The following is a 17,909-nucleotide window of genomic DNA, read 5'->3' on the forward strand; positions in this document are numbered from 1 at the left end:
CAATGCTTTTAATGTGAAATGTACAGGAAGTGTTATGATTTAATCACCAGAACAAAACATTTTGGATAATCTCCCTCTCTCGCCGAGATCCGGATTTGGAGTTTGTTACAACTTTCACGTCTGTAAATCAGCGGCTCAAGTTACAGATGTCTTACCTGAAATGGTGGATACTGTCTTTAGCAGTAAAGAAGAAAAGGCAGAGGAATGATTAACATGAAATTACAAGTGAAAACAGCCAAGCCATTACAGAGGTAATTTCACCATCCCCTCAGTGTTTTCCTTGACCTTTAGTTATGTTTACCAGCCATTAGCCCAGTGGTAACACACACTGTGCACACGACAGGGGATTCATGTTTTCATTGACATAGTCACACATACAAAAACAAACATTTGTGGATTCAACCCACTATATTTGAGGTGTAATTTGGAAGGGATACATGTAGGCTTCAATATCCAAAAAACTCTCTTTTCAAAATAAAATTAAAATACCTGTATTTTCACAGTAAGGTTAGGTTACAAAACTCCAACACGTTTCAGTCCATGGACACACCGAATCCTTCTACATATGGTGTTCAACCAGTAACAAGCTTCCACCTAACCCAGTAAGTGTGAGTGCAATATTCCACTACTAAAGCTCCACCAATAGGACAAGTCATAGAATATATCAGCATCAAGCCCAGCCTTACACCCAAATTCAGTTCAGATCAGACAAGAACAAGAACACATGAAGGAGAACACATAACAACATCAAACATAGGTGACACAAAATGCATCTTTAAAGGCACATAGTGGTTATAAGAAAGAAGTAAAATGTGTAGAATGTGTGGAATCTTGTTGGAATCTCAGGTATGAATAGCCAGCACCTCTGCACCTTTGCGGTCCTTTACACATCTGCACCTTTCATTTGTGTGTTCTCCTAACAGACACATCTGTCTCCCTCCCTTTACATTTTTATCTCAGCAGCAATATCGTGTGTGCGTGCACGTCTGTGTGTGTGTGTGTGTGTGTGTGTGTGGCAGCCTCAGTCTGTTGTAGACAGCCTGATTATACCCTTCAGCACAGTCTCCTTCACCGCTCCACTCATGACGACTGATGTCACTGACACTCCCCCCCATCCATCTTTTTTTCTCTCAGGAGTTTTTGCATTAAAGACTGAGCAGAAACTTTCATTTCCTTGTTTCTGCTCTTGAGCCGCTGCACGTGATATAGACTTTATATTAGGGCGTCACTCGGAAGCTGGTAATTTCATCTCTCTGCTTATGGAAAAGAGAGGTAGAGAGCAGGGCTAGACTTGTTTTCCCTGGATTTGGCTTTTCCGTCTGCTCTCAGTCCAAGTGTGTAGTTGTTTGTTTGAGGGGAAGCTTTGATTGTGCTCAGAGAAAGCAAAGACTGTCTGAACTTTATCTCCTCATTAATTGCAGCCTCCTATACCAGCTGTGTGTTTTTTGCTTTAGAATTTTTGAGGTCTTAGTATGTTACATTTGGTATGTAACACGAACCTACATTTAAACTGAAATAATAGCTGTGTTTGTTGACATCCCTGACTGCTTCTGTATAGTCTTGAGAGATTGCGGTTGCGTTGAGGAGACAGGTGGTATGAGAGCTGGAAAGAGGGCTCAGATGAGGATGAAGATGAAAAAGGGAGCAAACTCTCCTTTGTCTTGCTGCTGCCACAAACATGCACTTCAAAGATTCCTTCTGGAGACACTCAGACAGCAAAGTTAAGTGAAATTCCTTTAGCTGCTCGTAAAGTAATAGGTTAATGCTTAATGCACAGCTTTAAATTAAACTTCCGTCCATTCATCCGTCTCTAGCTGGTGTGCAATGCATCAGAGGGGCAGGTTGTTTGTGCTTATGGTCACAGAGTTGCCAACGGTAATGAACAGCCGGGATGACGCGCCCCGTGCAGCATCGATCGCACACTCTCACAGACGGTGGATGGAAATTGGTCCTGGTGGGGAAGCAAAGGAGGTGCACACATGCCTGCGCCTTCTGTGGACACATATGGACGCGGGGATCAGTGCACATGCACATACTGAGAGAGAGAGTGAGGGTGAGTGTGTGTGTGTTGGGGAGTGGGTGTATTGACATCTATGGATGCTTACTGCTCACTGGGCCGAAGATGATCTTCTTATGGGTGACAGTATGGAGCATATAGAGGGGGAGATCTGCTTGGGGGGCTTTTCTGTAGTGTTGGTGCAGAAAAACTCTTGGATGTCTGCCACCTCCCCTCATGTCCTCAGCTGGTGCTCTCTGCAGTTGGAGACAAGCCCCATGCACACACCATATCAGACCTGGCTGCAGCACTTCCTCTCTTGCTTCATTATCACATGGATGGTTGCCATATTGCTCTATACTGTATGGCTATTGTTGGCAAGTCAGTCAAAGTCTTTGGCTTGAACATGGTGAGCTAACAATAGCCACAGGAGGAGGAATTTCTGTTTTAGTGGCTGAAAAAGCAGTTAAGGTGTTCCACATCCTCAAAGCTAAATCTTAGTGCTGGGATTATTATTGCAGTGTCAGTTGTTATTCATTTCATTTCTAATGCGATTGCACTCACCAAGTTGAGTGCGGAAATGGGGAAACACAATAACAACGCTTTAAAAATGCTCACATGATCAGAATGATTGCAGACTATTACAGTTTGGCCATATTATCTGGACTGCTTGAGAGTTAACCCTCTCAGGCTCAAATTAAGTTTTTTGTTGCTTATGCACAACCAAGTCCTGCAGTGGTACTTCTGAGTAAAAAAAACTCATAAAATATGTATGTGGGGTAATCAGGTTGTTAGTTTTTAACTGTTGCAAATCGGCAACGCCTGCCTCGAGAGGGTTAAAACTGAAAATAAGCACTGCGTAAATATCCATATAATCCTTTATTGCAGAAGAAAGCTGAGCAACTTAGCAAACAAGAAGGTAGAAAGGCTGTACAAACAAACATAAAGATGCCTCTGACAATATTACAGTTAAGTCAGCAAGTACATTGTTTGTATTGACAGTTGTAAGTTTGTACTTCTTCTGAGGCCTGTGATGTTGATTGTGTGGGATTACCAGGTCCTAATGGAAAATTGTGGTTTATTACACCATAGGTTTTGTTTTTCTGACCCTTTTGTGCTGCCTGTTATTATAACACGGGAATCCCCAAAGAGCTAGAATCAAATGCCTTTGTATATGGACAATAAGACCATCAGACAGGTTGTACAAGTCCATGTTAGCCTTGTTATTTGGGAGAGAAAAGAAGTGGACAATAAAACCCACAAAGTCTTTGTTGTTGTTGTGTTCACTCGCAGCTGTTCTGAGTAATGAGGGAACTTTAGTGACCTTACAGATGTACTAACTGTACAGTTTAAGTTCTAATTAGTAAGCTCGTCTAATCTAAGCTGCTTGTTTAAAACTGGTATGATTGTCTTATTGTTGTTTCTCTTGCTCCATATTATTGCTCAGTAGATTGCTATGATTCATATCATTGATGGTACCATTCCATATTTCTTCCCACTACAACAGATTCAATGCAAACAGAAAGTTTTGGTAAAATCACAAACTGTATATCAAAGATGTTAGCCACTGTCACATCAGCCACAGTTTAGTGAGGTCCTGTTGTGAAACTCTGAGACAAACCTTTGAGAACATCCTACAACATGCCTTTGTTTTGAAACAACAATTTTTGTTTTGCCCCACCTGATGAGCCAGGTGGGGCAAAGGTAGCAAGTTAGGGCCACCCTACAGCTTATCTTGCTTTATCCTTCTTGTGGACACTGTAAGTTATACAAGAAGCACATTGATAAGATGTTAAATTACCATTTCACAGCATCAAGCCATCAAGAAAAAATATACTCAAGTCATAAATGAAGTGAAACAAACCTTTTACACACACAATTTTGCTTATTTTGTCAGTCTCCCCCTGCTGGCCATTAGAAGGAATGCAGAAACCAAATTAAAAGTAAGCACACACTTTATATGAAAAGAAATCTTTAATCTTTAAAGTAATTTATTTGCCTTCATTTAGAAATTGTTTCAAAAGCTTAGACCATAGCAATATTGGCCTTTCTGCCCTTTTTTATGACTGACTTTTTACAACGTTGATCTTAAACTGTTAGTTCAGTGTTATTATAACTACTACAATATGTGCTCTATATTGAAGTAAAATTAAACAGAATTGTCCCCGAACAATTTAGAGTACATAAATTGAACTGATGTTATAAACGGTTAGTAGCACGAAGGAAATAAAGAGACGCTGCTGCTCTGGCTTTTGTTAAGTTGAACTATTGTGTGTTTTGAATTGTGTCAGGGTCTTTGAGTAGAAAAAAAGAAATACGATACAGAGCACTACAGGTCCTTAACCTCAGGGATGGCCTGTGTGTGGTAAATCTCTCCCTTTCTACACACGCTTTGGTTTTTTTTGTTTATTGTTTTTTACTGTGCTCTCTCTGCCTCTCTCTCCCTCCGTCCTTTTCTTTTCCCCACCATCATCCTCCCTGTTGTCTTTGAGCATGTTAACACTCCAGCCCTGTCAGTGAGCCTCATGGCACCATGGAAACCAGTCACACCATTCTCTGCTGGTGTGTTCCTGTGCGCGCGCGTGACCGTGTGTGTTTGTGCGCCATTAGGCGGGATCGGGGTGTTGTTTAGGTTTTTTTTTAAAAAAAAGCTGAGGAGAGGTCGCGGCCGTCCCTAGGGCCGTCTTTCTGTAATTCATGTAAATTCCCTTAAGACGCCGTCAGCTTTGTTTTCCTCATTGTTGCAGCTGAATCCGATGCCTCTGTCATCAGCGCGGCTTGTTGTGAAATGCTTTCTGTTTCCCCGTGAAATTCCTACACCTTCATTTAGCTCCTTTGATACTTTACCAGTTACCCCACGTTATCTCGTGATAGTCTTGGTACATGATACCTCAGACACCTGATCTCCTCGGTGTTATTGTGTCCTAATGAGTTCAGGCAGAGTTAACAAGACTAACTTTGATGCAGGCATGGACGAGGGCGGTTCTGCAGTGTCCTGTCAGACCATTTTCATGCTTTTATTGCTTTATACAAAGCACATTTAAACAGTTTAATAACTGAAATTTGACCTGAAAACAAGAAATAAAACATTACTGTGCGATATACTCGGGCAAACAAGTGTGGGAATGATGTATTAGGAGCAAACTTTAGAAGGCTAAATCATCCATGCTTGTCTTTTCTTTCTGTTTCTGACAGGCAATGAAGTATTTCAAGTGTCCCCCGCCCGCCCGCCCAGCCTCGATAGCCTTGTGAACCCAGCCTCTTACTCTCTCTCCAGGCCAATCATATTTCACTCCCATTCACATTTCTGAATAGGAAGCTCAAAAGAGTCCCCGCCAGAGACAAATGAATTTATGAGTGTGCACAAACAGTGGCATGCACACTGTGCGCAGCTCCAGTTACGAGGGCCAGGTCTAGACGGCAACATGAAAGTTTTTTTATTTATTTATTTTTTCTGTTAAAAGTTTCTATTGAATTATGCAGTTGCCATTGAAATATCGTTCTTCTATTGGTGTCTTGACAAAGACCGGGGAGGGCGCCGGTCCTATCTCAGTGTGAGACTGAAAGAGCAAATGGGCCGGCAGGGATCGCCCAGTGTCTCTGCACTACGGAGTCAGTGTGCAGAAATAATGCCCATTAGACTTGGTCAATCACGCCCCTCGCTCAGTGAAATATGGCCCTTTCACTCATTTCATACCACAATACGTACACCTCACTGCTATCCATCATCTCCCTGAAAGACGTCCGCTACAATGAATGCTTTTATTTATGATACATTTTTTTGTTTAAATTAATGGCTTCTCATGCAGAGACGGTAGATGCTGAGAAAGCTCAACGCGCTGAGTTATGTTTACACAAAAGGACGACCGAAGCTGTTCATTAGCAGATTAAGCTGGAATTGCAGTGCAAAGGTTTCGAGTCTCTCGACCACCAGTGACACTCTGATGGTCTGTGGGCTGATGTTTTCATCATTGCGAGTGGGTGGACGTTATGTACTCACAGCGATTTGCAACAATGACCATGTTGTGAAGCCATTCAGCTTTTCCCACTGGAGCAGACAGATGTCATATGCCATGGAGTATTATGAAGTGGGTATTCCCAAAAGCGCAACCAGTGAATGGAGACCCTCTCTTTTTTTATGCAAGCATTTGAACAATGAAAAAAATACTTCAGTAAAAGTGAAGAAGAACTATTAACAATGTATAGTAATGAAATATCTACAAGTGCAATCCCTCTTTGAACAAATGTGATTGGTCAATAGACCTTAAGCTATGAACAGAAACCAAAAATGTGATAAACATTGTGCCAATGGTGTCAAATCTCATGTCCTTTGCCTACAAGTTCTGCATATTAATTTCCTGATATCTGTCTTTAGAGAGATATGTTCCATTGTACCATGTCCACTTACTGTATGCCTATTTTTAAGCTATTATACATCTACAGCTATTATTCCATACATGCACATATGTGTGCATGTATGGAAGTGTCCCTTTTGGAATTAATGTGTGATGCTGTGGTTGTTTTTTTTTTTAAATTTTCTGAGAATTACGAGTCACAGATCAACAAAAACTGTGAACGGCTAGTTTAATCTCTTGTAAATGTTTTGCACTTTTAAAATCATAATTCGAATAGTTACTTGTAACAAAAAAAATAACAATTTGAAAAATTACTCTGTGGAGCAAAGTGGAAGCATAAAGACAAAAAAACTCTGGAGTAAATACGTGTGCTTTTTGAATACCAGGGTTGAGGTCCTTGTTCAGTCGGAGCGAGAATCCTCTTTGATGCAGATAAAGTTACATTTTCAGTGCTTTTGTAGCGAGGGGGTGTTATTTAAGGCTGGGCCCAGAGAAAAGTGACTCTTTCAAACCATTGTTACCCTCTGCAACCATAGCTAACGGACGTCAAAAGACTTTTCACATCTATTCTCTTAAAATGGGTTGCAATAATGCTGGCGAGGAGTCGGCAATAAATAAGCTTCCTCTCACTGTGTCAGCTAGATTAGATTGCATGGGGACATCTGTTGACTGTAGGTGAGTACTTTCTCTGGTGTCTAACTGTATGGGAAAGGAAGTCCTTCGGATGTGCCTTGAGGCTTTTTACTGGTTTTTTTTCTTACGTTGCTGTTCAGCCTCCACCCTCTATTGAACGCCTCGAAGGCCGCATTGATTCGAGCACAATCAGTGCAGCTGACAATTATTTTACTGTAGACTGGGTGCAGTTTGATTTAACATGCAATTATAGTGCCACTGTTGCTTTTATGCTCTGCCAGATTCATATAGCAGGATGTTGCGCTTCTGTCATTGCCTCATTTCGCAGACTGTTACGTCTTATAAAAACAAATAACTTTAAAAATATTTCATGCTCTTGCATAAAATACTAAAAATTGCCACCCAGTAACTATGTGGATTCTGCGAGCAGTTCATGTGATACCAGGAAATGTTTAACCTCTATTGTAGAGACACAAAAGGTTGTTTTAATCCCACTGTGAGAGGGGAGGGAGGGTCAGGGGAGGTTTTTGTTTTTTGGAGGAGGGGTTTTGGGTGTGCGAGGGAACCAACCCCTCTCTCTTTGCTGTCAGTCAGTTACAGCAGACACGTCGAGAAGTAAACAACCACCGGGATTATGACAGTTGAACTGGCTTCATGCAATGAATGCACAAACTGAGGCGACTTATCCTTACTGACACACACGGAGGTAAAGGTGATGTATCGGCTTTGTGGTTAAATGGCATTTAGGGGCACAGTGTCTCTGTTTTGCTCTGTAAGATCTGCATAAGTCATCTTCTTAAGTTTTGAATGTTTTTGGGAGAACTGATGAAATATCCTGGATGATTAAACCGCTTCAGCAATTATTTGATTTTAAAAAAGGAACCATTATTATTATTGTTGGGTTCAGGTCATTGGTAATATTAATTATTAATCAGGACAAATATCAAATAATTGCTGCTTTAAACTTCTCAGTGATGACTGTGTGTTGGTCTTCTCTCTTTTATACGATTTAAAATTAAGTATTTGGGGGGTTTGAACTATTAATCAGCCAAGAAATTACATTTGATGGTGTTGCTTTTTGCTTTTTAGAGCTCATGCTGGTTGTTTTATCACATGTTGGTGTTGATTGACAATTATTTTTGTAAATTAGAACTACAAACACATATTAAATTGACAGAATTGTTCAGTGTTTTCACCCTTTTTTTTAAGCAAAATATTATCTTTTAAAGTGTTTGTGATAGTAAATTGAATATCTTTGGGTTTTTAACTTCACTGGGCAGCAAAAGGCTTCTGAAGATTATTTAGACAAAACGAACGACGGTCAGTTTCTTCACCACATTACCAAATGAATATAAACTAACTAGTTGATACACAAAGTAGTCATCAGTTGCATGAGTCTGAAAATGTTTACTAAAACATTTTGAGACTTGGTTTCGTCGTGTACTTGTAGCCTGTCACTCTTTGAAGCTGTGGGTGTTTTCCTTGTGGTAAAACCTACAGACTGGTTTTGCAGCTCAGGTTTGATATTAACACGTTCATAGAGATTTTGCACCTTTCCAGCGCTTGCACAACCAACAAATCCTCTTCATTTTGTTGAGCCTGCTTGCTTTAAAATGTAATTTAAACAAAAAAAAAAACAGAACCTTTCTATCTGCAAGCCATGTCCTCTAATTTAAATTCAATATTTCTTCCCTCTTTGGCAGTAATGACACTTCATCGGGAGAACGGTATCATCTATAGCCACACTGCCTCTCATTAGGCGATAGTCTAAAATTAAACCAACAGGCTTCCGTGCCAACGCTGAGCCCCCTTCCCCTGTTTATGGACACAGGAACACACGCACAAACGTACAGCTAAGAACAACACAGCCTGGAAGAGAAAGCCAACCAGACCCTCATTAGAGGAATGACACTGTGCTAATTAGCATTTCTACAGTGAGCCATGCTTGTTTCGCCTGTTGACATTTCACCGGACATGCCGAATATGCAGTATATGCGTCTCTGCTCTATTTTGCATGAGATGACAAATGAAAAACAATGTCCTTAGAAGCAGGTATTCAGCGGTGTACTAACAATGCCGTCTTTGCTTTGTGACATCAATTAATGTCCATTAATTAACAACCAGAGTTTAGTCAGCGTGTTCTGTTTATAGAATACAAAGTCTTACACATTTAGATAGCTCAAAAAAGAAGTGAACACCATCTCAAGATTACTTATTTTTGATGCATTTTAATAAATTTACTTTTGGCCTCTTTGAAGCGCCATAAGATATACATACTGTTTGCTTATTATGAGTGTGTAAAGCTGAAATTATTAGCAATCTGTTATTTCTTGCACATTGTTCAAATATGGATTAACATGATATATTTTTAATTTGGTTTTGATCTGCTTGATGACTCTATTTCAAACAGATATCTGCTCTCTTTGTAGCTCTGGTTTGGTCTCCACCGACTCCTGATGACAATATCAGTATATCTCTATCTATTCCTAACTGCTAAATGCTTCACAGTGTTAAGCAGCTATCCTAAAACTTTGTTTGTGGGTTGTTGATTTGGCAGGGTGTGTACAGTTTGCTAGTACGCTGTTAACAAAAGGATATAACCCAGACAATAAGCAGAATGACACAAAAGAACTGAAGGGGTGAGCACCGATGTGTTCATTATTATTTTGGGCCGTCTTTTTCCACAAGGCGTCAGTGTTATTGTGAGTTTTAAAAGATTCAGATGTTTGCTTTGTTTGGCAGGTCTCATGGCACGAGAGTGCTCCCTAAGGTTTTGAGGGTACTGTTGGTCTCTTGCTGTGAGGTGCTTTGTAGTCCTGCTCGCTGCCCAAACTCAGCATCCCGTCTCAAGCTATTTTCAGTTTCGGTCCTCGGTCCTCTTTCTTATCACCATGGCAGCTGAGCTGGACGAGAGCTCTGCACGACTCTGTAGTGTCTAAGGGCAGAGGTGGGGTGGTGACTCGATTACATAGTGGGAGGTTTCTTTTGATGGGATCAGAAGGCAGCCCTTTCAAACAGGATGTGGAAAGGTCACTTTGGTGCTTTGTTTTATTCTAAAAAGTCGCAGCTGTAATCAGCTGTTTGATCCTGCAAACACACAGAGAAGAAGAAAACTGTAAAATCGGTTGCGCATTCTCCAAAAGCAAAAGGTGAAGAAGGCAGCAGCTGAACTGTAGCGCTGCTCTCAGGTACAGAGTCAGCTCAGGTGTCAGCATTATTACAGTGTGATGCTGTGAGAGAATAGTATGCGTGTCAGTGTTTTTTAAAATCTGGGTCAGAAACCTTTAAATTCAGGGCTGTGGGATGATCAGATTTTCTGTTGTAATATTCTGTAAGAAGTAATAAAGTGACTGTGCGAGCTGGTAAGGCTTTTGAAACGTCGAGCTGTGCGGAAGGTTGAGGTAAATAATGCAGGTTGTGGGGGAACATGGCTAGAAAACAATTCATATGATTGTAAACAAGCCTGCAGCACAGGGTGCACACATTGAAATTTTGGTTAGTGGGGTTAAAGAGCGATATTGAGACAAAACATATGCCATTTGTGTCAAGCAGAATTAATGTCAAATAACTGTTGACAGTTGTGAAAAGCAGTGTTCGTATTTAGCCAAGTGGAAACGGCTGCTTCTCTCAGTGGGACTTCGAGTCATACGAAGAGCAGGAGACTGAAGTCGATAAGCCTTTGCTTGAAGTAAATTGGATCTGCTTCTTCAATCATTCTGCAATCGATTCCGTTAGGTGTGTCCGTGTTGACTGTGACACAGTTTAAGGAAAAGAGAAGAGAGATTTTGCTACAGCACCAATCGCAACAGAAGCTGGATAAACCGAACAGAAGTTATTAGAAAAATGAGAGAGAAATGACAAGGTCAGCATAGGTTAGGACAGAAAATCAAAGCCTTTTCCAGCCTCTGACCCAATGTAAAGTTCATATTTTTATAGCAGGAGAGTCATGAGAGAAGTAATTCAGTGTGAAACATTGACTGGGTTTGGGGATTTATGTCAAAATATATATTTATTTAATTTCAAATCTGTCAAGACACATCTGTATATTATCTCCCAGGTCCATATGCGGGATCTTTAGTTTAGGTCATGATAGGAGGAAGAAGATGAATGGAGAGAGCCTTCTTGGCCACGTGATAAGTCCAGTGTGTTTCCTACTTTACATCCTATGACAGCTGAGATAGGCCGTGGCCCTAATTTAGATAGGAAAGTTAGGAAAATGGATGGTTGGAGGATGAAGGCATGATGATCACATTTGACTCGATTTGTTGCCCTACAAATTCCCCAAGCTGTCATGTGAAACCTTTTTCTTTTCTTATTGATTTTTAAAAATATAGTTAAGTGTGCGTTAAGGCAAACATTTCAGTTATTTTTTTATCAAGTGTGAGATAATAAGACAGGAAGGCTGAAAGTGGAGGCTGTGTGAGGAAAAGGTGATATAACCAAAAAGGAGATGAGATCAGAGGAAAGAGGGCACGAGCAGAAGATAGGTGAGGACGACAGGCGTAGAAGAAGAGGAAGAGCAAGTATAGAGAATACACACAGAGTTAAGATGGGATAAGAGAAGAGGAGCTGAAGGAGATGAAACAAGACAAGAGGAGAGATGAAGGGAGGAGATGTCTCTCCTCCAGCTCTTAGCCACGGGCCTTTGTGTCTATCAGCTTGGATTGCACACTGTTGCCTCTCAAAGTCTCTGGTTTACACAGCTTGACTGTTTAGATTCTTTTTACCTCCAAAACTTCACAGTTGGAAGCGTTTTAAGTGCATTTCCAGCCAGTCGACACACCCATGCATGATTACATATATTTAAAAAGAGAAGTGGTCTTTTTTCACAAGAGATTGATCTGAAAGAGAGAATTATCTCTCTCTATCTAAATATCCTGGTCTAATCTGTGCTGTGACTGTGACGGAGCATTAGACATGCAATACGAAAAAGAAGTGTTTTTAGCAGAGTATAAAAAAGAAAGCACAGATTAGTGAAGCCATTCTGAAATCAAACAGATGTTGGGAAAAGCCGTTTAGGAAAGACTAGATGTTCCTTTCAAGCTGGTTTAAAATGCTGGTTGTTTCCACAACAGGAAAGCAGAGAAGTCTACATGGTGTGCGCTAAATTTGTTATTCCCTGCTGTCCCTTTTTAACCAGACTGAATTCAGCCAGACAGCGGGCGAAGCAGGCCAGGGAGGAGGAGAGAGGGGATTTGGGCTTCTCTGGTAAGTCAGAAACTCCACGGATATCAAAACTTTTCCAAAACAGTGTGAACTTCCGGCCTTTTCGCAATCAAACGTTCTCGTTCTTCTCAGAGCCATTTCCCCTCCCACTGGATGTGAACACACACAGATGTCAGTCTGTTGCCTTTCCTGGCAAATGTCCCCAGTCTAAATATCGTCGTCTATGATGCTGCCAGAATGTGAATTTATTAACATTAACACTCCCTAACCAACTCCCCAATCTTTCTACAGCTACACGTCTTTCTCTTTCACTCTTTGTAGCGGTGCCTACTCTTTTGTTCTAGCTGAAAGGTAGAAGGTCAGCACTTGTTTGATTTCCATTTCTCTAGTGGCAAAGTGTGGATTTTTGTGTGTGTGTGTGTGTGTGTGTGTGTGTGTGTGTGTGTGTGTGTGTGTGTGTGTGTGTGTGTGTGTGTGTGTGTGTGCCCGCAATCATTTTGGCAGCGAGGTTGGGCAGCCAATAAAAACAAAACACTGTTGTCTGTTTTATGCCTATGGTTGTCACGGTAGCACACCCTCTCATCCTCGCCCACTGCTGTGAAAGTGGGCGTCAATACTTAAAAATCACAAAATAGCACTCAGTGCCTAAATTGCGCCTGCTGCCTTATTGACACATAATGCGTTATAATGGAAATTGCAGAGGTAGAAAAGTTCCCTAATGGCAGCAGTAAAGTAGCTCTCTTGAGTGTGAGGTCTCTGGATGCATTAGAGTCCAGAGAATTGGCTCTCCGCTAGCACAGTGGTTTTTAAGTGACCCTCCGTAACCTTTGGCTCATCCCCTCATTCTGCCCTGCTGAAAGTGTGCCTGTGATTCAGCAGGGAGTTGATCTAATGCACTGTGAGCTGAGGTGACACGGTGTGATGTGTGTCCACCGCCCAGTGGAGTGTGAAGGAAGGATCCCACCTCGCTCTTGCAGCACGCCGTGCCAAGCGGGGAGGCTGGGAGTTAAGGGACTCTGACAGCTTGGAGCTCATCTGCCTCAGCTGTTGGTGCTATGGTTCTTTTACTTTTGCCATTGGGGGGCGAGGGGGCTCCCCCTCTCTTCCAGTTTATCCATTTATGTTCCCGTTTGAATCTCTCTCTTTGCCTCGACTTTTCTCTCTGTCTGTGTCTGAATTTGTAATTCTTTCTGCTTCATGCTCAGCAATCAGTTATTGTGTTGTGAATGTGTGCTGCAAGCCAGAGAGGCTGAGTGTACACTTTTCAATGGCCGCGTCATAGAGGGCAACACCGAGGAGTAGCAGTTTGAAGCACAGTGAGGCGTGAAGTGTGTATTGTGAAGAAACAGCTTTTAGGTCCCAGGCTTTCAATAGAGGCTAGAGAGGTTTCTGTTTACCTCCATGCTGCTGTCTTTCACCGCTTTCAATCATGTGTCCAATCAGAGCGTGTTGTATTAATGTTTTTTTGATAACAAATAGAGGTGAGTAGGAAACAGATCAAAGATCAGAGCTGTGCATCTATCTATCCAACTGTCTGTCTGACTGAGCAAGCATAGTAAACTGAGTGCATTACTAAAATGTAAAATAAAATAGTAATTATAATAAGAAGAAACACAACCATAGGATTTTATGGCCATAGCTTTGAATTTTCCAAATGTCTGACCTTGCTACAACTGATTACGTGTTTCACTTGCTAAAGGCACAAAATTTCCTAAAACAAGCAACAAGTGCAGATGGCTGCAGCGCAGGGCTGGCAGAGCAAAGGGAAGAAAGGCGCCAACAATCCACTAGTGTCTGTGGGTCATAGCCAGTTCTTTTCTGCAGCCAAACATTGAAGGATTTATTTATTTTTAAAAAAATGGTTTAAAATATCTTGATTCTGCTCTTTGGTTTTACCTAAAACTGAAACTGCATATTACGCATTTCCTTCGGTTGCCAGGTTCTATTTACCCAAACTTCATTTTCATTTTATTTTACATTGCTAGCTAGGGAGCTGGCTGATGTTTTTTCTTTTTTACTGGTGCAGTCCAACTTATTTTTACTTGTGATATTACTACATTGCTGAATCTCAAAAAACAGTGGGCGAGGTGAGTGCAGTTTTGTTCAGAATGACTGGAGGGTTTTCAGTAACCTTTGATGCTTGACATTCTTCCTCTCCCCTAATTTTGTGTCATGTCTCCTCTGCCCACAATCAAAGAGTTAGAAAGTGACCCTGCAAAACAGAAAGGGCAAAGTTACAAAAAAGGTTGTATGAACCCAGACTTTGCTTTTTTTGCCCAGTGATACTGTGGATAGAAGGAGTGTATGTGTGTATTTTATATATGTATATTTATTCCCCACTCGCGCTGTGGACACTCCTTATCCTTCAAGCTCAGGTCCTCTACCGGAGGCCTGAGAGTTTGAGGGTCCTGTGGAGTATCTTTGCTGTTTTTAGGACTGCCTTCTTCTGGACAGATATCTCAGATGTCGTTCCTGGGATCCGGGAGCCATTCCCCTAATTTAGGAGATAGTGGGAACACTACTGGTCTTCAGAAGAGAGGCTTGGGGGTTTGAATCCCAACCAGTTTATGCATCCATACTCAGGGTAGGCCCACATGCTCCCTAAGCCTACTTTGGAATGTGAGTGAGAGACACATAACTGGAGAATTATGCTGTTACAAAAGTCAAAAATTCAGGTGACTCAGGTGGTATTTACACTTTAATTTATAAACTCGTGTGTAGTAAAATGCAGCAACTTTGTGATTGGATGACAAAAAGAAAGAAGATAAAGAGAGATTTTTTTTATTCATGGATATTTGCTGAGCAATGACTGTAATTTTGAATGTGGAGTTGAAGCACAATCCTCGGATCGCGATGTGAATGGCTTCACTGGAAAAAGGTTTTCTCTAAAACTACAAATGTGCGTCAGCACCTCTGAATTTATATGTGACTGTTCAGACTGAGGTCACGTTCAAAAAATAAGATGTGTCTGATTGAGGGCCGCAGATGAGCATCAGTTTGAAAATTGAACAAATCAGACTCAGTGGGATTTGCCGTGGCTGCGTGTTATGAAAAGAATAGATGCGAGAGATTAGTGCTATTTTAGCCTGCAGTGATAACACGGCCTAATTAGAGTGAACATAGTTCCTGTTGTTTGTCAGGTTCACTGCAGAACCAAAAAAAGCCTAAAAGTTGCATTGAAAAGGCTGAACACCGAACACTAATTTCAGTTTTAGATTTTCCCAGCTCAGTGTAACTGAACAGTTTGCTGTGAGTAGAACAGCAGTTTTCTTGCATGTGGTTAGAAAGCAGTGATATTACTCAGCGGCAGCTCAGAGATCAGACACACTGCGGATAAGTAGTGGGATACACGCATTCGCAGAGGGCCTCTGGGCTGCTCCCAGCGCACACTGTTTCAGATGAATGCATCAAGACGTTTCTCCGGTGTCTCTTCATTATACGCCTGACAATTCTCTTACGGTTCTCTGTGTCAACACTTATGTCTGTGCGTGTAATGTCTCCTGTTTGTGGGAAAGAAGCTGCGTATAGACGCATTGTTTTAGTGTCTCTACTCTAATAGATGAAGGAGAAAAAATGAGATGTCTCATGTCTATTATGATGATTTACTTTTAAGAGTACTTGTACTTCAGCATTTTCTCATTAGATATAACCTTAACTTCATGACCACTTTTATGCAGAAATCATAGTGTATAAGTGTATGACATATACATGTAATCCAAAGATTTACTGTAAGGTTTTCTGCTTTTTTCCCAGTGAGACTGGTTTTGTGAGAAGCAGACGCAAACAGGGAGATACCCGGAGACCCAGCTAGTTTTGGGAAGCACATGAAAAAATAAGCAGATGAATAGATGGGCACAAAGACAGTGAGGGCCAGAAAGAGGCTGGTGAGGCCCTTCATGGGGGACTTCTGCTTGTCTTTGCCGTCTTCCAGGGCAGTGGAAAAAGTTGGCTTCATGCACAGCTGCTTCACAAACAGCTCAGCAGAGAGCCTGGAGAATCTGCTGTGTTTCTGGTGTTGCATCTCCATCTTTATTTTCCCTGATTGCGCTCTCCTCTCACCTGCACAGCCTTGCCCCAGGCCTCGCTCCACCTTCGCTGCTCTTCCTGTCTGTCCAATTATCGGGGAATCAAAAGTTGTGTACTTTCACACAGTTATGTGCTAGGCCTGTTTCTTGGAGCCAGCCAAGCTAGCTGATCCTCCCTTTCTCCCAGTCTTTATGCTTTGTTAAGCTAATTGACTGCTGGCTTTGCTTCATATTTAGAGCACGGACACAGGGTTTATGCCAGTTGCAAGCCCATCGGCATGCCGGGCCTGAGTTTGGCATTCCGCTTTTATAGATACAACAACAACTTGAAGTGAAGGTCTAAGGTTATATGATTTTATAACTTAATACCATCTAACTTCAGTTCAGTTGATACATGTGTTCTTTTGCAATGCCACTCTTACTCACAAAGCCATCAATGCTCAGATACTCAGGCAGACTATTCGACTGGCTTAAGAAGGAGCATTTTTCAAAAGGAAGGCCCTACTTCACTTTACCATTATTTTTTTTTAATGGTGAGAAGGATCAGGCTCTGGCCCATCAAGGCTTCAAATCCTTTGTTGGCGCTGCGTGATTAGTGATTTTTGTATACAGTTTTTTTCAGTGCGAAATGTCTAGGATAGAATTTCAATGTGGCTTCAGGACTGAGAAGACTGTCCTTATACTGTCGAAACTGGTGGGATCTATCAGTGTTGGAATAGCCTCTGAGAAACCGAATGATTTGTGTGCCTGCTAGCTGTGGGTCCTGGTTCAAGGCCGAGCCTATCTGCTCATCACTATAAACAGCGTGCTCCCTGGGTGTCGTGCTGGAATACAAATGCTTGAATTTAGATGTGACCCCTGGCTCACCTGCATCTCAGCCAATTCTAATGAGAAATCTCTGTCTGTGTACCTGCTGTGAGAGGGAGAGTAAAGGAATGAGTGCGTATGAAACATAGAGGCACACTGAAATAGCAAGCGATTCAGACTTTTATTTATGGCTGTATATTGGAATACTTTTTGCTGTTACTATTTTGACTGTATTCAGTTTAATTGAGCACATTAATAGGCATTGCTATAAACATGGAGTAAATAATAACCCCAAAATATTAGCATACCTAAACAGAGACATGGATTTTATTAGGCATAGGACAACATTATTTTAGTTTGTGGTGCTTTTTTAACATGTTGGTCCCAAATCTTCCATAGGTCTTCAAAATAGGTTAGCTAGTGACTCAGAAGGCTATTAATCATTTTTATACTCGTTGCAGTTTCAGTGACCTCTTTTGATGGGAGCATTGCCATTCTGAAGGAGACCCCTCCCAGCAGGAAAGAAATATTTCTTCATGCGATAAAATCGATTGCTCAGAATGAGCAGATGTATTTGCAGCTCTGTTGTACTACAGGTCAAGGCTACGGGTTTTGCCTTTAATTGTTTTACATATGTGATAAGCATGGATGCCCATGTCAGCTATATTTACTTGGTGAAGTGGTATAATGTCAGTGCATTAATGTTGTCTGGTAAAACACCAGCTATTCAACTGAGACATCTACAGAAAACATGTGGAAACTTTTAAATCAAGCCTGAGATGGACATTGAAAAACACAATTTTCTGGTTACAGATAGTTGAGGTTTACATTGTATCGTTGACACATCACAAAATTCTGTTGCGCTGAGTACTGAAAACCATCATCTTCACTTGAAATAGTTTGTGAATCACATTAAATATTCTGTAA

General features: G+C 41.3%; 1 protein-coding gene across 21 annotated transcripts in view; it reads left to right on the top strand.

The window, feature by feature from the left end:
• LOC120730035 (neuronal cell adhesion molecule-like) overlaps nt 1-17,909 on the top strand; it is a 93,214-nt gene that overhangs the window by 36,182 nt on the left and 39,123 nt on the right. For 15 of the 21 annotated variants that reach the window (XM_040026111.1, XM_040026124.1, XM_040026123.1 and 12 more), the window contains one exon: nt 12,125-12,192. The exons of 2 other annotated variants lie outside the window; for them this stretch is intronic. The gene's annotated coding sequence lies outside the window, so the exon portion shown is untranslated. Of the gene's footprint in view, nt 1-7,529; nt 7,697-12,124; nt 12,193-17,909 lie in introns of those variants that run through there. 4 more of the 21 variants (XM_040026112.1, XM_040026113.1, XM_040026114.1 and 1 more) reach the window with 4 other exon arrangements.

Source organism: Simochromis diagramma, unplaced genomic scaffold (genome assembly GCF_900408965.1).
Source record: "Simochromis diagramma unplaced genomic scaffold, fSimDia1.1 OVJJ01000293.1, whole genome shotgun sequence".
NCBI classification, from domain to species: domain Eukaryota; kingdom Metazoa; phylum Chordata; class Actinopteri; order Cichliformes; family Cichlidae; genus Simochromis; species Simochromis diagramma.